Here is a 24,718-nt window from a genome sequence, read left to right on the forward strand (position 1 = left end):
CACGAGTTTTCATTTTCATTTGGCGTAGTATTTACTCGCCAAAGTCACATTTCGCATTCATATGGTACGCAATACCGTCCCGTTAAACTTGTATTGTTGGAAAATGCGTGTGGATTGCACGCAGAAATGTATCATAGTCAACGTCATCGTCCCGCCCATAGACTGTAAAAAAAGGTCCCGCCCCTTAAATCGTACGAAGATTCACGATTTCATCTCGTGCAGGTGCCGAAGTCGCATGCAGAAATAGTTTTTTTTCTTTTCTTTTTTTTCTTTTTTACAGAAACATAGCTGATCATCTCTAATGGGGCCGAGTATTGTTACTACATCTAATATTACACGCTTGCTCATTAATATAGTCGGGTGATTGTTTTTACAATGTAATTCTAAACAATCCATTTCCGGGAAACAAAATGTTTGCAGAATTTTCAATAATTCAATGTGAATAATTTATGCTAGTTAGTAGTTAAATATCTGTCTGCTTTATTTATTCTGCTATATGCTTTTGTCTTTTTGGCTCATATACACGCATTTTTGTTTCTTTGTTTGTGATTGTATTTGTAATAGTACAAGTATTATCTTTAATAATAATAATAATAATAATAATAATAATAATAATAATAATAATAATAAATGGATAAATGGATAAATTAAAAAAAGGTACATCATTTGCCCTGAATTTTAGTCCTTCGCAGCTCCAGGAAACACCCACTACCACTTGGAAACCAATCAAATGAAAACATTTTCAGCGCCCTCATCACTGTCACGCCCCCTCAATACACAGTGCTCAAGTTCGCCTCGTCCATCTAATCATCAGAATACACATGTAAGTATTCAGCAAAATAATAAAACATTTCAGTTAAGCCAAATTATTGTAAATGCAAGTGCTAATAGCTTCCGATATCTAATGCGTGTCAATGCTTTTAAGTGAGCATGCACATAGCCCTACAGTTGTCAGGCGATTAATGTCTGTTTAAAAAAATGTATTATTAGATATTTTAGGATAAAATGTAGTGTAAGAGATTGTTGTGCGCAACGATGACTTTTTATTGATGCATCATATGCTTTCTGGTTAAGTTATGATGAGATCACAATACATGTCTTTACCAGGCATTACGTTTAGATCACAGATATGTGGATTATTCAACCCCCCCCCCCCCCCCCCCCCCCCCTTTTGCATTTGTTAAAACAGAATGTCCAGAGGCTCTTTAGAAGCATCACTTCTTCTTGGAGATGTGTTTCTTGGTCAGATACAGGTAACTTTAGAAATTGTATCTTGAATAATGATTTATTTTACTTATTTTTCTCTGTCAAAAAATTTAAAGAAAACTACAGATGAACAGTTATATAGGCTAATATATTATTCATGACAGGCAAGTATAAACTACGTTACAAATCTGTTAAATATACATTTACATTTTACATTTACATTTATTCATTTAGCAGACGCTTTTATCCAAAGCGACTTACAAATGAGAAACAATAGAAGCAGTTAAACTAACAGTAGGACAACAATACGCAAGTGCTATAACCCCTCTCAGTTTAACTTTAGTGCAATTTTTTTTTTTTTATAGAATAGAAGAGAAGAGAAGAGAAAGTGTTAGTACTACTGAATCAAGTGCTGTCGAAAAAGATACGTCTTCAGCAGTTTCTTGAAAGTGGCTACTGACTCAGAAGCTCTGGTTGAGTTAGGCAGATCATTCCACCAACAGGGAACAGTCATGGTAAAGGTCAGAGAAAGAGATTTTGTGCCTCTTTGAGATGGTACCACAAGACGACATTCGCTAGCAGAGCGCAAGTTTCTGGATGGCACGTAAGTCTGAAGTAATGAGTTTAGGTAAGAGGGAGCAGTGCCAGTGGTTGTTCTGTAGGCAAACGTCAGTGCCTTGAATTTTATGCGAGCGGCAACTGGCAACCAGTGCAATTTAGTGAGGAGAGGAGTGACGTGTGCTCTCTTTGGCTCATTAAAGACTACTCTGGCTGCAGCATTCTGGATCAATTGTAGAGGTTTGACAGAGCAAGCTGGAAGACCAGCCAGGAGAGCATTACAATAGTCCAGTCTGGATAAAACAGGTGCTTGGACAAGGAGTTGTGTAGCATGCTCTGTAAGGAAGGGCCTGATCCTCCTAATGTTGTGCAAGGCAAATCTGCAGGACCGGGCAGTTCTAGCAATGTGGTCTGTGAATTTCAACTGATCATCAATTACAACCCCAAGGTTCCTAGCTGACCTTGATGGCGTTATGGATGACGAGCCTAGCTGAATAGAGAAGTTGTGATGAAGTGTTGGGTTGGCCGGGACCACAAGTAGCTCTGTCTTCGGAAGGTTTAGTTGAAGGTGGTGGTCCTTCATCCAGCCAGAAATGTCTGTTAGGCAGGCTGAGATACGAGCAGCTACCGTTGGATCGTCAGGCTGGAATGAGAGGTAGAGTTGTGTGTCATCAGCATAGCAATGATAGGAAAAGCCATGTTTCTGAATCACAGATCCTAGTGATGTCATGTGGATGGAGAAGAGGAGTGGTCCAAGCACTGAGCCCTGAGGCACCCCAGTAGCTAGATGTTGGGTCTTAGATGGCACACCTCTCCATGACACCCTAAAGGACCTACCTGAGAGGTAAGACTAGAACCATTGGAGTGCAGTTCCCGAGATACCCTTCATCTTTAGGATTGACAGGAGGATCTGGTGGTTAACGGTGGCAAAATCAGCAGACAGATCCAGCAGAATGAGGACTGAGGATTTGGAAGCTGCTCTTGCCAGTCTCAGAGCTTCAATTACTGAGAGCAGGGCAGTCTCAGTTGAGTGTCCGCTCTTGAAACCAGACTGATTGTTGTCCAAGAGGTTGTTCTGTATAAGAAAGGAGGAGATCTGGTTGAAAACAACTCGTTCAAGTGTTTTCGCGACAAATGGAAGAAGAGATACCGGTCTGTAACTTGTTAGATGTGCTGGATTTAGATTGGGTTTCTTAAGCAGTGGGGTTACTCGAGCCTGCTTAAAAGCTGTGGGAAAAGTACCAGTGTGAAGAGAGGTGTATATGATGTGCGTGAGTGTGGGTACAACTGAGGAAGAAATGGCTTGAAGTAGATTAGTGGGGATTGGATCAAGCGGACAGGTAGTAGGGCGATTGGAAAGGAGGAGTTTAGAGACTTCCGCCTCTGAAAGTAGAGAGAAGGAGGGTAGAATGTGTGCGTTTGTCGGTAAAATGTGTGTGTCAGTTTGTGGATTGGTAAATTGGCCGCTGATGGTTGTTGTTTTTTCTATGAAGAATGTGGCAAAATCGTCAGCTGTTAGGGTTGATGGAGGAGGAGGGTTAAGAAGAGAGGAGAAGGTTTTGAAAAGCATGCGAGAGTCTGAAGAATTGAAAATTTTGTTTTCATAGTAAGACATTTTAGCAGTAGAGATATTAGCAGAGAAGGAAGAGAGGAGGGATTGATAAAGACCCAGGTCTTTCGGATCTTTCGATTTGCGCCACTTCCTCTCTGCACCCCTGAGTTTAGTACGATGTTCGCGGAGAATATCAGATAACCAGGGGGCAGAGGGTGTGGCGCGGGCTGGCCTGGAGGAAAGGGGACAGAAGTTGTCCATGCAGGATGTTAAAGTGGAGAAAAGAGTATCAGTTGCACTGTTAGTATCTAGTGTTGAGAGCTGATCAGGTGGAGGAAGTGTGGATGAGACCAAAGAGGATAGGTGAGAGGGTGAAAGTGAGCGTAGGTTCCGTCGAAAGGTGACCTGTGGAGGAGTGTGTGTTGTGTTCTGAGGCAGGTTGAGGTTGAGAGTGAGGAGGAATTGATCTGAGGTGTGCAGTGGAGTGACCAGTGTATTGTCCGTAGAGCAGTAGCGTGTGTAGATAAGGTCCAATTGGTAACCTGATTTGTGAGTAGCCACAGTAGATACTCGTTTGAGGTCAAATGATGCAAGCAGGGTGTGGAAATCGGCAGCCTGAGGTTTTTCTAGGTGGATGTTGAAGTCTCCAAGAATATACGATTTGCTCTTTAGAAAGTGGAAAAAAATAAAGTCAAGAGGTCTAAGCCACATCCTATGACTGTAAAGTGGAGGCGAAGGGACAGAAATGGGAATGTTGTAAGGCGCTTCGAGGAAAAACTGCAATCAAATCAAAACTTAAAGGAAGGCCTCCTAAACACGGTGATACAGTTGTTAATTTACAGTTATCATTTAAATGTACTGTTATTTTCAGTTATGATTTATATTTTCTTCCTATTGGATAAATGTGAAGATGTATGCAGTCTGTTTTGATCTTTAAGTGCACTCATTTACATACAGAACCCAATATAAAGAACCCCACAGCATTATGTATTCACATTTCTTTTTTTAAAGCTCCCACCAGTTTGCCCATCCAAGAGGAATTTGTTTATCGAGCAGAAACTGGTAACTGTTTACTAAAGTTATATGGAATGCCAGCTGGTTTATAGAGTTTAGTAATTCTGCCAGCTGCAACATACTGGACATAATTGCACATTTTCTTTTATAAATGAGATCCTTGTACAATATCTCCATAAAAAACTGATTGAATTTTCACTGTTTCTTGTTTCCCCTTCAATCAAGTCTCACTCATTGAAGAATTGGGGCACATCCTCGATGACGAATGTGTTGAAGACAGTCTGAAGAGGTGTCTTTGGCCACAACCTGGCAAAAGCGGCAATCCCTAAGCCATGAAAGATGGCACATTGCAAGGGAGGCCATGGTTAAAAATCTTTTGGCAGCTGAACATGTTCAGGAATGCATCTGCCAACACTGTTTAAATACTGAGGCCATTGTACGGTGCAGGGACTGTCTACCTAGGCAGTATCTGTGCAGCATGTGTGATGGAGATGTCCATCAGGACCTACCTCTCCATAACAGGGAATCTATGGCCCATGGGTTCTTCAAGCCATTGTGTCCAACCACTGCAGTGAAGAGACATTCTGAGACATTTGAGTTCTCTGAACAGGGTATGCTTTTCATGTGTCTCATCATTCTTTTCAGTCTGTACATTTTAAATGGCTGTAGATTAGTGTAAAATTATAATTAACTATATTCAATAAAGATATTAAATTATATATTTATTTATTTTGTTTATGGATCCTGCACTAAGGAGTTTATTATAATTCTTTTGCTTTTTTAGTCCGATATCTTCCGCTACTTTTGCCAGACAAAATCTGTGCCCGTTCAGAAGGTTCATGCAGAGTGATAAGTGGCAAGCCCATTATTGTATTTAATTTTAATGGTAAGATGTAGTTTTTCTCTTTAAGAAAACAACATATAAAGGTTAATATAAGAACTCAATGCTTGCATGTAATATCTGTAATTGGGACTATTAAAGCTGTTGTGATACATCACTTTTTATTATAGGACGGTACAATCTCACCCTTCCATCACTGGAGTGCTCGTGCTGCAGGACAACATGGGCAGTGGGGCTCAGTGATCTCCTCAAGTCTGGCTACTGGCCAGCCTCTATAAATTTTGAGATGGTGTATGAGGTTGGCCTTTTTAGGTCTTTTCTGGACTTAAAACTTTTTGCTCCAGGTCTTTTACGTCAAGCAGTCCTTGGAATACTGTTAACATGCTGTTTGTTCCTTAAAGTTATTGTTTGGTTATTTCAACAGAGTGGTAAAATTTGTGGAGACACATTCCAGAAATCCTTTCTGGAGTGGACCTTTGCCCTGCATGAGGTTGAGAGGCTTTGTGGTGTCCAGCCATTTAAATGTCCCGCTTGCAGGCCGTCCATGCATGCCATCTCAGTGGATGGTAACAGGAAGCTGTACAGGTTCCATAATGCACATGGGTATGTATTTTCCTTTATCTTTTGTACATTTTATTGTACTTCTTAACTGTCTACATCATGTTTCTCTTTTTCAATAAAATTAAGGACAGAGAAGGGCTACATCGATGGCACATTCATAATGAAAGATGATGATGTTTCCTCCTTTGTGGGATATGTTCATGAAAAGACCAAGCATGTAATAACCCTTAACTTATTTTCATATTTTATATTCCAGTCCAGCTACCATTATTGAAATATTAATAATCATTTTAATCGTATGTCTTGTAGGCCACAGGTAAAGGGGTGTGTGGCTCCTCTCAATGGAAGGCAGCCAAGGAGTCTGCTAAAAAGTCGACATCAAAGATCGATGAGGAAGGCCTTGAGATTGCTGTGTGCCGACATGGAGGACTTTTAAAAGGCCTAAATATGTTCAGAGGCGAAATATTTGCTTATCCCCTGTTCCTTCAAAACACCCTCTCAAAAGAAAATGTGTCATTCTTCTGCTCAGATGTCGGCTGCAAGTACTGGCCATACTTAAAGAGAGTGGTGGGACACTGTCCAGAACTAAAGCCTTTATTAAATATGCACCCACTATTATCAGTTATGCATGCCAAAGCACATGAGTTGACTTGTGAGGTAATATTCTTTCATTACAATAACTTATATTATTGATATTTTTGTGGTATGGACATGCACTTCAACAGCCATTGTTGTTTTATGTTTGTTTTTTTTTGTAGATAAAATGGTCTGGAAGAAACCAAGAGGGAGTTGGTCTTACAATTGGAGAAGAGGTGGAGCAAGTTAACTCCTTCTTGTCGAGAGCTGCAATCTGCACTAAATATATGTCCAAAGCTGGTAAAAAATTAGATAAACACTTCTTTTAACATATAGTTATTTCTAGTATAAATGAATCATGACTAACCATTTTTTCATATATTTATTTTGACCAACTATCTAATAATAGCACGCTCAGACATGCTCACTGTTCTTGCTTCTGCATGGAACAAACGAGAAATCTGAAAATCTGGCGAAATGTTTGTCTCGAAGATACATTAAGGTATTTTACGGCTGCAAAAGTCAACCTTGTTTAACATAATTTGAGCAATTATGTCTATTGCATACATTGTTAAACCTTTATAAACCTTTATTATTAAATGAATCTATAGTGTTTTGATATATATTTAGACAACCGAGAGAATGAAAGTGGAAAGTGAGAGCTTTGCAAATCTGCAGGCTGAGCTGAATGTAAGTGATGAGGACATTCAGCAGTGGGTCAGTGATGTCCAGCAGTGGGCCACAGGTAATACATTTTGAATGGCCTGTTTTATTTTTTTATGTAATAAACTGTTTGCACATAAGGCAGAATATATCAAATTTGTAATGCTAATTTATTTGTTTGAGATGTAGTATCAGGTGCAAAGGATGACTCTGGACTTGAGGGCAGAATTCGAGGCCTTTATGTCAGCATAAAGCTGAGAAAACATTATCTGTACCATCGGACACGTGGCGGGGGGGGGGGGGGGGGGGGGGGGGGGGGGGGGCAGTGTATATACACACTTTCCATCAATGTAAGATAAAGGTACACACTGCTATACACATGTAAGACTCCTCTTGCAATGACACTCCAAGCCACTAGGGAGAGCTGTCTGCTCCTTCCTGCAATTATTCTCCCAGCCACTAGCCGGCATCACCTGCTGTGAACTCTTTAGTTATAACTGCTAATCAAGTTAATGTGTTCCACCTGTATTTTGCCCTATTTAAGTTGGCAGTTTTCTTTGAGCTGTGTTCAGTCTTGAGCCTACCATCTATGGATATCCTGAGTTCTTGAAGAGTTAAGTGCTGTTTCTATGTTGCCATTGGGCTTACTTTGTTTTGTTTTGTAAAGCTATGACTGCTCTTTATGTTTGTATTTGAGAACTGTGATCAAGTAAAGACTACCTGCTTTTGAGTTATCTGAGCCTCCTAGTTTGCTCTTCCTTCTGCACATGGGTCATGTACAAACTGTCTTCCCAGTAGACCAGAGGTAAAGAAATAGCTTTCTCTGACCGGGGGACCCGTGTTCTAGACCCACCTTCGACACTTTATGACAGTCACTTGTGACAACACACCCCTATACAGTATACACAAATTTGACCTAACAAATGTTTTTTCCCTACTGTAAGCCAAATAAAATATTGTACAGTGATCAACAAAAAAAGTCTTGTCTTTTATCTCCTTTATTTTATCTCTGTTCAGGCAGGTCTTGTGTGTGGTGTGCAGATAATTCTGCGATATTTTGTCCTTTGACTAATACATACTGTTCTGATAAATACTATAACATTTTGTAGTAACAAATTGAAGTCGGTTACAGATTCCAAATAACATAACAAATTGTAGTGTTTTAACATAATCCAATACATTGCACATTTAAGGTAATTTAATGGACTATGTTTTGATTACTTTTGACCCAACTCATTATCACATTGATTTCGATAGGATAATCTTGTGCATTTTGATATAAAAATACAAAGATAAAAGAAAATTAATTCCATTCTTCGTTATCAACAACAAGAAGTGCATTAAATTAGTTCTTTATTATTATTATTATTATTATTATTGACTTCATTTTATTATTGACCTAACTTGGTAACTAGAAATCTCGGGGCTTAATTCTAGTAAATATATTACTACTGTATGTAAAAGAGGTTCATCTGACCAAAATTTTGGAGAAACCCTGCATTGCATGTAAATATGAAATTACATGAATTTGTACATTTTAATGTGTTTAAAATAAAAAAGCCTTCCGAAGACCGTAATACATGGTTAAATGATTGAGTATTATTCAAATAATAATCTTTCCACCAGGAGTCGATTAGACATGCCATGTTGGAATTTGGAGAAAACAATTAAAACAGTAAAAATGTAAATAATTTCTGTAAATCCAGTTATTAAAAACTGAAGTAGATAAAAAAGAAGTAGGGATAATATACATTATATTTTTAATAATTTACTGCCATTGTGAGAGAACCATAGTCTGGTTATGAGTATTTTAAAATATAACAAATCTAATTACGAGTACTTAATTTTTGGATTCTGATTGTGTAATCCAGTAAAACATTGTATACAATAAAATACATAAAGAGTCTGTAGAATTGCATTTTAGGTATAGTACAAGTCTCTGTATATAGTTGTCTGTATATAGTTGCCTTGTGCCACAATCCAGAATCTTAATTAGCATTTTATTGATAAAGTCTTAGGTTAGGTTAGTTTAGGTTAGGTTAGGGTTAGAGCTAGCACGTAGGGTTGGAGCTGTCCTAATGCAAGTAACCAAGAAAATGTAAAATATCACCCAGAAAGTGGCCTATTTTATCAGTGTTTATAAACTTGCAACAACTTACATTATGGCAAGTTGTTGAAAAGACAATATAAAAGTGACTCAACAGACTTTGTTGTCCATGATGAGAATACATCTGTGTATTGTAGGATTACAAATTTTATTTAAATGTTTAATTTAGATTTCCAATACAATAGTATTTTATATTGAGAAAGTTTATAAATGATGAGACCAGGAAATCTCTGCAAACGGTAGAGGTTTCCAGCAGGATATTCCTGACTGTCCCATCTCAGTACGAGAAGGCTAGGCCTTTCCTGTTCTCTTGTCTCACCGGGTGAAACTCATGCTGAGCAAGTTTGAACCCCTGCTATTTTATTACTGAGACCGTTTGTCTTGGAGTTCTCATCTCAGTACGAGAAGTCTATGCCTTTCCTGTTCTCGTGTCCCATGCTGAGCAGGTTCCAAATCTGTATACCTTATTTACATTTGCTTTGTTTCAGAGAAGTCTCCACCTATATGTAATCCCTCCCCCTTGAAATGTATATAAACTACAATGTAAAGTTCCCTTAGTTAGACGATGTTGGAATGACTGCAGCTACCGACAAGCAATAAAGAACTTCTGCTTGGAAAACTTCCACCGTCTCCTGGTCTGAGCTTCTAACTTTTCTACAAAGAAAAAGATCACTACAGTATGTTTTACTGCCCTTCCACCCTCAGGGAAGTTATGCTTAGGGTTAGGGTTAGGATCTCGGTAAAGGGGTAATTTCTTACAACATAGCAACACCACTTTGTTAACTGAATGCATTACTGACGTAATAATAACAGCAACACCTACTTTGCAACATTAAACGGTTTTTAATATGGGTTAAAAGATTGTTCAACCATAGCGAATCCTGCTAGTGCTAAGGGAAGGTCAGAGCCAACAACCCAGTTGAGCAGATGCGTCACACTTACTTGTACATATATGGTCATTTATGACAGGATCTTCCAGGTCCGTGTGGTGAATGAACAGACAGATTGCATTGTGGGGTTAACCTAATGCAGCAAAAGATTTGTTGATTACAGTGAAACTTTTCCCCCCATTTGATTACAAAAAATAGACTGATAATTATTAAAGCATTGCAGTATTTCTTGACCAAAGTGCAGCTGCTCAAATGAAGTGTATCTGTAATATTTATTGTATCTAATGTGTATTAAAGGTATACATTTAATCACTTCTGTGTTTCCTGGAAATGGACCCTTCAACCTTGCCATTATTATCTCACCAGTTGAATTATAATGAGCATATATATATATATATATATATATATATATATATATATATATATATGAGCATATAAAACAACTATAATAACATATATACAATGTTATAAGCCTGCAAATAATATTTTTACAAAACAGTTATTTCCTCCCACAATTTCTTAACTATACATTAACTATAACTTTTTGTCACCCAATTTAATTTGGTCAGAAGGGATGTGTAAGCACTATTAATTGAAAAACTTCTGTTTTGTATTATTAAAAGCATTGTTTGACTATTACATTTTTGATAATTCTGCTATGGTATTTACCAAATATTCTTATGCATTAATGCAGTAATGGTACTTCACTAGACTCAACTCACTGGGCCCATTTAGAGCAATCTGTGTCTATGTGCTAATATATGATAATATAATATACCTTGTACATCTAGCCTCTAGTCTAGAGAGAAAATGGTTGTTCATTTCCATTTCTTTACTGAATAGACAAGTATATATATTATACTGTACACACACAATGGGCTTACATTCAAAAATGACTATGTAAGACTACAAATTACTTCATATTTCCTTGAGCCCTTCCTGATTGATAGTTTCCCCAGTGTTGCTGTGGGTTTCCTCTGGGTGCACCAGTGTTCTACGCACTTTAAAAACGTGCAGGTATAGTTAATCAGGAACTAGATGCTATATTGTGTGTGTCATCTCTGTGACAGACTGGTCATCTGTTCAGGGTGATGTTCTACCTTTGGCCTGTGGTAGCTGAGATAAGCTCCAGCACCTGGATATTTCAGGCATAAAAATGTGGTGTTTTTTTTAAAGGTCAAAAGATAGACATAGTGAAAACACAAACCTTTATTAGTCCACTATAACATAAACTGTGGTTAAAAAAAAAAAAATGTCTTCATGTATCGGTAATGTAATTAACATTGATTAAGAGTAATCTGACCATGATCTTCAGGCTGCCAGGTGGGGGGCCATATCTTCTTACTGGAAAAAAGTAAAATCAACAATCAATAAAGGAGAAATTTACAGAGGTGAATTAAGTTGACATGTAGGTTTACTTATTCTTACCAGGATGGACAAGGCAACCAATGCACCAACACCTCTTTACGTCACTGTGAATTAGGTAAAAATAAAGAGCCAATTACAAAACAAATCATTACATTTCAATCTTTACATATCATTACATCACTTACTACATTTTTAAAGCATTTAACGTCAATCATCAAAATTTTTTAACAAAGCACCATGGAAAGCTATGTACCATCCTCATGTGGCATTACTGTGGTACAGCAACACCACCAGAACAAACACAGAGACAGGTGTACTGTAGCTGCAGGTCGAGTTATGTACAGTACGTGTTGAAAGGTGTCATGCTGAAAGGTGAATGCTACTACAACAGAAACTAACCCCTAACCTTAACACACAGCTTTCAAGACCAATTAAAAAGACCTTTCTCCACAAGCAAAGCTCCAACATACCAACACTTGCAAAAATACACTACAGCAGGTGTTGTCATCAAAGTATGGAATCTGAAATTTGAATTCCAATTCATCATTTAGGATTCTTATCATCTTAACCAAAACTGACCCATAAATGCCACTCAAGCAAAGCCTAACAGACTGAAGAGCAACTTCAACAACTCCTGTTAACATATTCAAAAGCAATGGAAATACACACCTGAACTCTACATGTTATATAGTTAGATTATATGTTATATTCATACTACACTGTAGAAGCCAACACTGTAGTACTGTATAAGAATATTTTATATTAAAATATGAATTTACAATTCTTCACCTTATTAATCATTGTTTGTGTATTGCTGTATGATCTTCTACCTTATGCTCTTTTGCACTGCCTGTACACATACTGTAATCAGTAAGCAAATATGAATTCCATTCCAGATGTTTATTTTTTGCAACAAAGTACCTTACACATTAGCATACATTGAATGCGGAGTTCTTAACATTACAACAGAGATACATATTTTGGGATACTGATCCATTCATAGTTTGAGCAAAAACATAAATTAATTACTTAATTTAATAAATTATTTAAATACATTTTCTGTACAAACATCACCGGTAATATGAAACACATAACATTAACAGATTGAAGATACAGAACAATGCCAACCTTTCTGAGACGCGTCTTCGATACAAATTCCACTGGAAATACGTCCAGAGGCTAATGGAATGGACATTCTGTACAAATGTAAAATCTGGTTAGAAACAAATGTATTACTTAACTTGAACAGAGTTAGAATGCAAAAATATTTTTAAACATCTAAAAATCTAAACAGAACTGAAACAAATATAAACATCAATATTATGATAACTTTCAAAATGGATGACAATGTGTAATAGACTAGCAATGCAAAGAGCTAACTGTATTGTATAATATTTTATACCTGTGTCCGTCTTTTGTTGGCGCTTTCTCTTTGCTGCCATGTTGACAGCTGATTTGCTGTGAAGGAAAATAATTTGTTTGCCTTAGTTGCCTTAGATTTGAAATCACCAATAAAATCTGACAACAGTCTCATTTTTTTTGTTGCTATGTTCCTAACAGAGGTGGAAAGAGTAATAAAATATTCTACTCAAGTAAAAGTACTACTACTTCAATGAAATTTTACTTAAGTACAAGTAAAAGTACCGGTCTAAAAATCTACTCAAGTAAAAGTAAAAAGTAGCTCATTTAAAACTGACTCAGAGTAAAAGTTACTGAGTTACTTTTTTAACAGCGGGGGTGGGGTGGGGGACCCTCCCGTGTAGGGTTGTAATGGTATAAGATTTTCACAGTATGGTAACGTCTCAGAAAATATCACGGTTTACAGTATTAATCAATTGTTAAATAAATAAACTGTATTATTAAATTATGGGTATTATTATTATTATCATCAGTTAAAATGACAGATAAATTAATGAAAACAGGATTTTTTTTTTGGTTGAACAAATGCTTTTATTATAACAAACTTGAAATAATTCGTTTGTTTATTAAAATTTCAATAAAACATGTCTAATCAATTAAATTTGATAATTAATAATGAATTAGATTAACAACTTATTTTTAACATTAATAATTTATTAAAATGTTTAAGTATAATATTGTCCTATGAAATGTATTTTATTCAGAAAATTGATGTTTCTTTTTATTAGGGGTGTAACGATATTCGAACCAAACCGAAGAACCGCGATACAGAACCCACGATTCGAATCGCGATACTCTCATGGCGTAACGAACACGCTCCGCCATGCAAGCTACCCCGGCCCCGCCCAGCCCGGCTCATTGATTGGACCTGGAATCAGTGTTGCCAAGTCCGCTTATTATAAGCGACTTTGGGCTTGTTTTTCTGTAAAGTCGCTTACAAATATTGGTAGTCGCGGGTCGCGGCTTTTTTTGGGCTTGTTTCTAAAGTGTAGTTGCTTATTTGGGCTTGTTCTCAGCTCGTTGAAAGCAGATATTTTCTATATGTTATTTAAACGTAGGAGTTTGTCTTGCCTGTTCCCTCTGTCTCTCTCCTTTCCCTATACACAGAGTTTTTTCCCACCCACATCCTGCTTCTAATTGGCTCTGACCCAGATGGCAATGAGTACCAGCCAATCAGAGGCAGAGCAGGGCAATCGGTTTTTTTTCTGGTTAGGAAACGTCAGTGAGTGACGTTTAAATGAAAATACGTGCGAGTCGCGACCATCGCGACTGATGGTGACTGGACTGTAAGAGAGTTTTTATATATAAATTATATTTTAGATATTATAGATATAGATATTATAGTTTAATATTGTTTAACCCTTTAACTGTCACTCCCCCTTTTTTCGCATAGACATGAAAATCACTATTCAAACTTAAATGGTTGTAATTCAAGAATGCTTTGGAATATAGACCTATGGTTGGTCTTGTTTTAAAGAAGACATTTGCCAGATTAATGTTGAAGTGAAGTATTATGAGTTTATGAAAATGAACAATGTAAAAATATAATTATTAATATTTTATATAAAATATATATATTACAAAATATATTTTACTCTAAAACTGCCAGAAAATGTAAGCCAAAAATCTTGAGAAGTTGTGTTCCAAATTTTAGGTTGATATCTCAAAAAATGAGCTTTCAGTAAGATTTTATTTGGCCGCAGTACCAACATTTTTCACTAGATGGACAGCCAAGCTTCATTACAGAAGAAAAATAAACTACCGTGTGCACAGTTTTACAAAACTAGGCACAGTTTACCAATCTGTCCACATGGATGTAAATTGACAATCTGTACCCACAGTTTAAAACTATCTGTCACCACGGATTGTAACAGTAGCGGCAGCGCGGAGTAAACGCGAGTAAACGCGATCATCTCTTCCTCAGTTACAGAATAAACATGAATGGACACCTGAAGGTATGTTGAAAAATACAGTATACTTACTAAAAGGCATCATAACTCGTGTAATCGCTCAATCAGTGTTTCATCAGCGCAAAGACGTCAATAAAACTGCATAGCTTGTCACTAGCATTATATTTACCTCAGCAGGCTAGTGATTAAGTGTCCACAACTTGTTGGTTCCTAGAGAAATTAACTCTTGCACTAAATAAATGCACAATATTATCCTACATATTATATTTTACTTAACCTGATAATTATATCTTGATTATTTAAAGTACGTTTAAAATATCTTTAATGAATATGACAGCAACTGTGTAAATTATTATATTTCAATAACAAATTAGAGTAAAGTTAATGCAAAAACTGCCTTATGTTCAGTTTACATGTTTTCATACAATGTAATGTACAATGTACATATGTATTTCATACATATGTAGTAGACAAACGCAGCTCAGCAGAACAAATAGGGTTATATATTTACTTGCAGTATTTTTGTGCTTAGCTTAAATATCCACAGACCATGTCGCGATTGGATTTATTGCACAGTTCTACTTTCCATGTATTCATCCATCCATTATTTTGCATGTTTTACGTGACATCTGCATTAAGTGAATTCCATTTTCATGACTGGATTCCGGGATTCCCTTTGCATCACGTAAATCGGGACATACCTTTATCTGCAGGAGGGATGGTGTCCTGTATCCTCTTTTTGCAGCCACTTTGTGTCCACATTTTTTGCAAATTGGATATCTATCCTCGAGGACAACCACGCTTTTTTTCTACTTTTCATACTGGCCATAATTCGCTTGGCGCTTAGCTTTCAGCTTCAGCTGGGCGTCACCTTTTTTGCGCGTTTGTTCTCCCGCCCTTCAATCAATTCATTAGTTTCCGGAGTGTGTGATTTTTTTTTTCCCCCCTTGTATTATTATTTTTTACTCAGTAACGGATATGATTTCAAATGTAGCGAAGTACAATACTTCAAAGAAAACGTACTTAAGTAAAAGTAAAGGTACAGATTTTAAAAACTACTTTAAAAAGTAGAAGTACACAAAAAAACTACTCAATTACGTAACGCGAGTAAATGTAATTCGTTACTTTCCACCTCTGGTTCCTAAAGTATAAAAAAACCAAACAAAGTGCTTTCAGACTGGAGCAGGCAATGCACATGAGCAGTCATACACACAAATCTACTCGGTTACTCACGTAACCTCAGTTCCCTGAGTTAGGGAACGAGTATTGCGTAGCTATACGCAGTGGGGGAAACTCCTTTTCCTCGATTTACTGAAGCCTTTATGTAAAGCGCATTTGCAGCTGCACAGCTAGAACATGAGCGTCTGGCTCGCTCATAGGCTGCGCTGCGGCAACTGCACATCCAATGGCGCAGGCGCCTCTGACGTGCAACCAATGAGATCACTCTGCGTCATACACGTCAGAGCCCGCCAAGGGGGCGTGACCTCAGTCTATAATAGTCCCCGAATTCGCCATTATAGCAGGTTTAACGACTGAAGCGACAACTTGCCATGTTACTATAGTGCGGCTGGCTACGCAATACTCGTTCCCTAACTCAGGGAACTGAGGTTACGTGAGTAACCGAGTAGTTCCCTTTCGAACGGTCACTTCGTATTGCGTAGCTATACGCAGTGGGGACGCCATGCAAAACGCCGCACTGAGTAACTGGCTGCCACTGCAACTCAGGCCCCTGAGCATACAGAACAAGCCATAACCGCATAATTATGTATAAATAGACCGAACACCGTCAGGTCTAAAATAGTACACATCAGTTAGAAATAACCCAACATATTACACCAATGAACCCAGACACTGTCGGGGTTATTGGTATATGAACATATAACCAGTCAAGTGGGTTTATATATGAAATTATAACCGGCCAAAGCAGGTTTTATATATGTATGGAATATAACCGGCAAAAGCGGGTTTTATATATGTCATATAACCGGCCAAAGCGGGTTTTATATATATGTAAATATAACCGGCAACAGCGGGTTTATGCATGAATACAACCAGCCAGCAGCGGGTTTTATATATATATGTGAATGTGATAGTGCACAGTAATATATGACAAGACCAGCCACCGACGGGTCTTAATCATACCGAAAGCACCTTCGCCTGCAGGGAAGGCACTTCCCTATTATAGAAACTCATAAATGTGGAAGGCGAGGACCAGCCGGCCGCATCACAAATATCACTAATGGGAATGCCAGATGACCAAGCCCATGACGAGACATACCTCTGGTCGTATGGGCCTTGATACCTATAGGGCAAACTTGACCCGCTGCGGTATAAGCCATAGAAATAGCATCCACTATCCATCTAGACAGTCTTTGCTTAGTGACTGGATCCCCCTTGGATCTACCACCAAAGCAGACAAAAAGCTGTTCTGATTGTCTAAAAGACGCAGAAAGCTCCCGATAGATTCTCAGCGCTCAGACAGGGCAGAGAAGATTAACCTCTCCATCCTCTGCAGAAGGAGGGAGGGCTGATAATGTCACCACCTGTGCTCTGAACAGTGTTGAGAGCACTTTAGGAACGTAACCATGTCTGGGCTTGAGGATGACTCTGGAGTCATCTGGACCCAACTCCAAACATGCAGGGCTCACAGAGAGCGCCTGCAGATCTCCCACTCGTTTGATAGATGCCAACGCCATAAGGAGAGCGGTCTTCAGCGAGAGGGTTTTTAGATCAACCGATTGGAGCGGTTCGAAAGGCGGACCTTTCAGAGCCCCCAGGACCGTGGAGAGGTCCAGAGGCGGCACAGACGGAGGCCTGGAGGGGTTCATTCTTCTCGCACCTTTCAGGAATCTTACGACCAGGTCGTTTCTTCCCAGTGACTGGCCAGCCGTCAGAACATGATGTGCTGCTATGGCTGCCACATACACTTTGAGCGTGGACGGGGAGCAACCCGCGTCCAGCAGCTCCTGTAAGAATGAGCGAACCACTGATATCACACATGACTCTGGGTCAGCCTGATTTTTCGAGCACCAGCTGGAAAAACCTGACCATTTTGAAGCATACAGGCGCCGAGTCGACGGGGCCCTGGCTTCAGATATAGTGCTTAAAACCTTCTCAGGAAGGTCCTTGGGTACCCGTTGAGGGGCCAAACATGAAGGGCCCATAAATCGGGTCTCGGATGCCACAATGTCCCGTTCACCTGTGTGAGGAGGTCTTTCCTCAGTGGGACAGGCCATGGGATTGTGTCCGATAACTGAACTAGTTCCGGGAACCACGATCTGATTTTCCAGAGAGGGGCCACCAGAAGGACTGGGCACCCGCTCTCTCTGACCCGTTTGATGACTTGTGGAATCATCGAGACGGGGGGGGGGGGGAGGCATAAAAGGGACGGTTGGGCCAGACATGGGCCAGCGCGTCCCTGTTCTTTGAGAAGAACAATTTGCAGTGGGTGTTGATTCTCGAGGCGAAAAGGTCGATTTCGGCCTCGCCAAACACCTTCCATATTAGACTGACCGTCTGTGGGTTCAGGGACCACTCGCCGAGGGGAGTGTTGTCCCATGAAAGCATATTCGCGCCCACATTCTGGACGCCCGGGATATGCGCTGCTCTCAGAGAGCTCAGGTTGGTTTGTGCCCATATAGAGGAGGTCTCTCGCCATCGCATGCAGGTTCCCTGACCTGATGCCCCCCTGGCGATTCATGTAGGCCACCACTGACGTATTGTCTGTGCGGACTAAGACGTAGTGACCTCTGAGGTTCGACAGAAATGCCTTCAGGGCCAACCCAACTGCTTTCATCTCCAGACAGTTGATATGTAAGCTCTGCTCCGTGCTCGACCAGAGGCCGGATGCAGGCATGCCCTCGTGCAGCGCTCCCCAACCCAGGTTGGACGCATCTGTAAGAACCACTTTCCTCCTGGAAATTGTTCCCATTGTCACCCCCTCGTGGTGCCAGTTCTGAGCCCGCCAGGGAATCAGGGTTCTTAAACAACCGTGATTCACCATAACGCGCAAGCTGCCTGACTGCCATGCATGAGTTGGCCCACAGCGTTTCAGCCGATGCTGCATCGGGCGCATGCGCAGTAATCCCATGCGGAGTACTGGCGATGCTGCTGCCATGAGACCAAGCAGTTTCTGAAATTTCTTCAGTGGCGCGCGCTCGCGCAATCTGAAAGTGCCTGCAAGCGCTCGCACCGAGAGCGCGCGCTCTGTGTGAGTCACGCTGTCATAGCTCTCGAGTCTAAAACTGTGCCCAGAAAGATCATGCTCTGGCTGGGGGTTAGTTTGCTTTTTGAAACATTGATTGTGAAACCCAGGCATTTTAGATGGCCGAGAATCAAATCCCTGTGAGCTAATAGCTCGATTCTCGACTGTGCCCCCACCAGCCAGTCGTCGAGATAATTTAACATGCGCACTCCCTGAAATCTCAGAGGAGAAAGCGCTGCATCCATACACTTCGTGAATGTACGGGGTGCCAACGATAGACCGATCGGCAGAACGGTGTATTGATAAGCCCGGCCCTCGAAGGCGAATCTCAAGAATGGCCTGTGACGAGGATTTATTTGAATGTGAAAGTAAGCATCTTTCAGATCCATTGTGACAAACCAATCCCCCGGGCGCACTTGCGCGAGGATATGTTTGATAATTAACAATTTGAACGGCCGTCTCATGAGAGCTTTGTTCAAATGTCTCAAATCTAGAATGGGTCTGAGACCGCCGTCTTTTTTCGGAATCAGAAAATAGCGGCTGTAAAAACCCATATTTTTTAGCGCGGGGGGGACTAATTCTATCGCCCCTTTTGCTAATAGATTTTGTACTTCGGTGCGAAGCACGTGACCCACGTTGCTTCTCACCGAAGTCTCGAGAACCGCCTGAAATTCTGGGGGTCTGCGAGCGAATTGGAGCGAGTAACCTCGCTTTATAGTGTTTATGACCCAACTCGACACATCGGGGATAGCTTGCCAGGCTAGAACCCGTGTGGCTAGGGCTTGACACACTGATTGGGGCTGGTCGCCTAACGTAGGGGGACCTGATACCCTTATATTGTGATTTGTGCACACATTGAGTATTGGACTGACTGTACAAGCATTTGCGTGTGGGGAAGTCAGTGTTACAACGGAGGAGGGGCCACCTAGTGAAGGGGGACCGTGAACCCATATATTGTGATTTGTGCACACATTGAATGTTGGACTGACTGCACAAGCATTTGCGTGTGGGGAAGTCAGTGTTACAACAGGGGAGGGACCGCCTAGTGAAGGGGAACCGTGAACCCCTGTGTTGTGCTTGTGAAACTGATAGCTAACATTTTGAACGGCCGTCTCATGAGAGCTTTGTTCAAATGTCTCAGATCTAGAGTGGGTCTGAGGCCGCCGTCATTTTTCGGAATTAGAAAATAGCGGCTGTAAAAACCCGTATGTTTTAGCACAGGGGGGACTAATTCTATCACCCCTTTTGCTAATGAATTCTGTACATCGGTGCGAAGCATGTGACCCACGTTGCTTCTCACCGAAGTCTCGAGAACCGCCTGAAACTTTGGGGGTCTGCGAGCGAATTGGAGCGAGTTGCCTCGCTTTATAGCGTTTATAACTCAACTCGACACATCGGGGATAGCTTGCCAGGCTATAACCCGTGTGGCTAGGGCTTGACACACTGATTGGGACGGGCCGCCTAACATAGGGGGACCTGATGCCCTTATATTGTGATTTTTGCACACATTGAGTGTTGGACTGACTGTACAAGCATTTGCGCGTGGGGAAGTCAGTGTTACAACAGGGGAGGGGCCGCCTAGTGAAGGGGGACCGTGAACCCATATATTGTGATTTGTGCACACATTGAATGTTGGACTGACTGCACAAGCATTTGCGTGTGGGGAAGTCAGTGTTAAAACAGGGGAGGGGCCGCCTAGTGAAGGGGGACCGTGAACCCATATATTGTGATTTGTGCACACATTGAATGTTGGACTGACTGCACAAGCATTTGCGTGTGGGGAAGTCAGTGTTAAAACAGGGGAGGGGCCGCCTAGTGAAGGGGGACCGTGAACCCATATATTGTGATTTGTGCACACATTGTGATGCGGCGCCGCCGTCTCGAGAGAGAGCTAACGTTAGCCGAGTTCGCAGCACGGAGATAGGCATGCACGCGCAGGCCGCACATCCGCCGACAGAGAGTGCATTCTCTGCGTGGTAGAGTCCCAGGCATGAAATGCAGCTCGCGTGTTCGTAGGCCTCGCATAACACGAGGCATATGGAACAACGCTGATACAGATATAAACACATAATAAACAGATATTGAAAAGGATATCGCCGGATAGCCACAGGAGAGACGGCGTCAGGAGAAACACGGTTGAGATGTGTAGTCTGCTGAACTGTAGCTCGCTCAGGCTGAAGGCTTGTTCGACGGCGAAGGCTCAATAAATGGTCAGAGACGTGAAGTTTGTCGCTGAAGGAGTAAAATCTGCTATAATGGCGAATTCGGGGACTATTATAGACTGAGGTCACGCCCCCTTGGCGGGCTCTGACGTGTATGACGCAGAGTGATCTCATTGGTTGCACGTCAGAGGCGCCTGCGCCATTGGATGTGCAGTTGCCGCAGCGCAGCCTATGAGCGAGCCAGACGCTCATGTTCTAGCTGTGCAGCTGCAAATGCGCTTTACATAAAGGCTTCAGTAAATCGAGGAAAAGGAGTTTCCCCCACTGCGTATAGCTACGCAATACGAAGTGACCGTTCGAAAGGGAACTCAGAATACTGTCTATTTCTAGAGCAACCGGAGCTTCTAACAGCAGTTAGTATGACGTGTTAACTTTTCTAAACAACAATTTGCTCTTTTATTTAGAAGGTTGGATTAATTTGCCAAGTTAGGCATTATTAATAAATAATAGGAGTGTAATGTTTTCATATACTGTATATTAAGTCTTTGCTTCACCCCATCTTCTTCTACTCACCATTCTGGTTTTAATACGACTCCCTCTTTCTCTCTTCTCTCTTCCAGTTCATTCGTCTTAAGTGCACTAATCATTCTTTTCTCTGCCCGTTTCTTTGTCTCCTTTGCCTGTTTAGTCTTTTTTGTCACTTTCATGTCTCCTTCCTCAACAGGTCTCTCTGGTTCTTCCCCTCCACTTTCTGTCTGTTGTTCTTCAATTTGCTCTTTATCCTCCGATCTTTCCTTCATCCTCACTTCTACATTTTTCTCTGATAAAATGTACTCTTCATCTTCTACAGCCTATTTAAGTCCTGACTCTTTGTCATATCACCCTCTGTGTCTTGTTCTTTTTCTGGACTTTTGAATCTCTGTTCTTCAACAGGCCTCTCTGGGTCTTCCTCCTCACTTTCTATCTGTTGTTCTTCGATCTGCTCTTCATCTTCCAGTCTTTCCACTTCTACACTGTTTTCCAGTATAATGTTTTCTTCATCTTCTACAGTCTCTTACAAGTCCTGCCTTTCTGCTTCATTACCTTCTGTGACCTCTTGTTCTACTTCTGGACTCAAACCTTAAAAAAAGTACCATTAGTCATATTAAAACACATTAAAAAAAAACTTTGAAATAAAGTGCAGTTTAACATAGAAACTTGTATAGCTACAGCACTTAGGCATCAGTGCTTGCAAATACAATTTACCCTGTAAAATATGCTCAAAGAGGATGAGCATTTTTTCCATCACTGTATGTCCCTCAGCTGGGAACTCAAAGGAACACTGAACCTCTGCTGTCCACTTATGGGCCTTCGAACGTTTCCCTAGTAGAAGAAAAGGAACATATCCCAGAGGTTTCAGCTTCTCCATCTAAAATATAAGAACGTCAAACAGTACAGCTTTTAAAAATGGTTCATAATAATTCTGAAAGAAACAGTTAAAAATATGCTTAGCATCATGTGACTCCAAGACAACATGTGTTTTTTCTTGCTTGAAACACAAGTTTTTTTTTTTTTTTAAATGTCCAGGCTTATTATTTATATTATACCATACAAAAATTCTGAAAGTTTATTCAGACTGTATTATTTCAGCAAAAAACTAAAATAAATCAAGGCTTTGTTAAAGTTGGGTATGACAAACCTTCTGCTTTCAATGAACATCAGTTCACTTGGTAGCCATATTTGCAACGCCTCCAGGCAACTTTTTTTAGGTTATGCAAGGCTAACTGCTATTTACTTGAATGGGGGAACTCCTGAAATCTCAAAACATATTGTAAAATTATCAATAAAATCGGACACAAACTGTGTCATAAGACTGTGTCAAATAGAGTTAAAAGTGTAAATTTAGTTTAGATTTAGTCATTGTGCATGTGCAGTAGTTCTCCTTTTTCTGGGAACCAGAGCTTCTAATGGCAGCTGCAGTGATGTGTGACTTTACCAACTGCTTATTAGCTCTTTTTTATTTACAAGAGTTCTGCCCATTAGTGGCAAATTAGTGGAAATAATATGAATTACTTTTTATTTGAACTGTCAGTTTACAGGAATTACAATTTATTCATGATCATGTAATGTACTATGTTTCTGTATAGGCCTATGTATTTAAAACATCTTTATATTGTATAGAGCCTCCTATATAAAAGTTTTAGTTTAGCACAAAGTGTGAGGTATTTAAATTAGAACTTTAAAGGGTTCACCCAAAAATGAAAATTATGTCATTAATGACTAACCCTCATGTCGTTCCAAGCCCGTAAGACCTCCGTTCATCTTCGGAACACAGTTTAAGATATTTTAGATTCAGTCCGAGAGCTTTTTGTCCCTCCATTGAAAATCTATGTATGGTATACTGTCCTTGTCCAGAAAGGCAATAAAGACATCATCAAAGTAGTCCACGTGACCTCAGGGGGTTAGTTAGAATTTTTTGAAGCATCGAAAATACATTTTGTTCCAAAAATAACAAAAACGATAAATTTATTCAGCATTGTATTCTCTTCCGGTTCTGTTGTCAATCCGCGTTCACGAGGGCAGTGACGCTGCTGACGTAAGACGCTGCTGACGTTTTATCTGGTGCGTCCGTGTATTCGGGTTCAAATAAATATGTCTGATAAAAAAATGCAAGTCTTCCCCTGTGTCGAAATCCTTAGACATGTTTGCAAAGATTGTTTTGTTTACAGCGTGCGTCTCCCTCAGACTGTAAACGAAGCTCGGGTGCACCAGATAACACGTCAGCGGACTCATGAAATCGGATTGACAATGTCACGGTTTGGGTTTTGTGTGTCTTGTTCTTGTCTGTCATGTGATTCCCGGTTCGTCATGTGATTCTGCCATGTGTCTTGTCATTTGTTAATTGTCTGATCATTGTTCACAGGTGGTCCTTGTCTTGTAATTAGTCAGTGTATTTAAGCCCTCATGTTTGCCCTGTGTCTTTGTCTTGGATTGAATGTTACATGTGAATGTTTTGTAGTCTTGTATGTTCCGGCCCTTGTTCTTGTTTCAGGCCTTGCCCTGCCTTTGTTTTGTGTTGATTTATTATTGGTATTAAAGTTTGCGTTTGGGTCCTCACCAGCTCGCCTCCAGTGGATCATTCATAACAGAATCCAAGACCAAACATGGACCCAGCAACTCGCCTGTTCCGTCTCAGCCAAGGTGACCGCCCTATTGAGAAGTATGTGGAGGAATTTTGTGAGCTCTGCCATGGGGTGGACTTTGATGAGAGTGTCTTAAAGGACATGTTCCGTTATGGGCTTACGGACATTCTTGATTACCTCATGCCTGATAACACCCCTCAATGGACCTTAATCCAATATATTGACCTTGCCCTTCGGATAAGCGGCTCGATATTTACTGGGGCATTTGTGGATGTTCTCACGACCGTCATGCCCGCTGATCCCTCACCGCTGGTCCCGTCCAGCACAGAGCCTTCACCGCTGGTCCCGTCCAGCACAGCGCCTTCACCACTGGTCCCGTCCAGCACAGCGCCTTCACCGCTGGTCCCGTCCAGCACAGCGCCTTCACCGCTGGTCCCGTCCAGCACAGCGCCTTCACCGCTGGTCCCGTCCAGCACAGCGCCTTCACCGCTGGTCCCGTCCAGCACAGCGCCTTCACCGCTGGTCCCGTCCAGCACAGCGCCTTCACCACTGGTTCTGTCCAGCA

General features: G+C 40.6%; 1 protein-coding gene and 4 long non-coding RNA genes across 5 annotated transcripts in view; 3 read left to right on the forward strand and 2 right to left on the reverse strand.

Moving 5' to 3' along the window:
• Positions 1-24,718, reverse strand: part of rpl36a (ribosomal protein L36A) — a 202,980-nt gene that overhangs the window by 87,604 nt on the left and 90,658 nt on the right. The gene's annotated exons all lie outside the window — the stretch shown is intronic.
• Positions 774-4,631, forward strand: LOC143748951 (uncharacterized). The gene is made up of 5 exons (XR_013206854.1): positions 774-823; positions 1,190-1,253; positions 3,989-4,135; positions 4,328-4,378; positions 4,556-4,631. It is a non-coding gene; the product is annotated as an uncharacterized LOC143748951 (long non-coding RNA).
• LOC143748952 (uncharacterized) lies at positions 4,823-5,468 on the forward strand. The gene is made up of 3 exons (XR_013206855.1): positions 4,823-4,941; positions 5,115-5,216; positions 5,342-5,468. It is a non-coding gene; the product is annotated as an uncharacterized LOC143748952 (long non-coding RNA).
• LOC143748950 (uncharacterized) lies at positions 5,700-6,610 on the forward strand. The gene is made up of 3 exons (XR_013206853.1): positions 5,700-5,774; positions 5,859-5,949; positions 6,042-6,610. It is a non-coding gene; the product is annotated as an uncharacterized LOC143748950 (long non-coding RNA).
• Positions 11,236-12,536, reverse strand: LOC143748953 (uncharacterized). Its single transcript, XR_013206856.1, has 3 exons — positions 12,465-12,536; positions 11,397-11,440; positions 11,236-11,312 (listed from the first exon to the last, which is right to left on the reverse strand). It is a non-coding gene; the product is annotated as an uncharacterized LOC143748953 (long non-coding RNA).

Source organism: Siphateles boraxobius, unplaced genomic scaffold (genome assembly GCF_051911475.1).
Source record: "Siphateles boraxobius isolate OS27281-9 unplaced genomic scaffold, OSU_SipBor_1 24, whole genome shotgun sequence".
Classification (NCBI taxonomy): domain Eukaryota; kingdom Metazoa; phylum Chordata; class Actinopteri; order Cypriniformes; family Leuciscidae; genus Siphateles; species Siphateles boraxobius.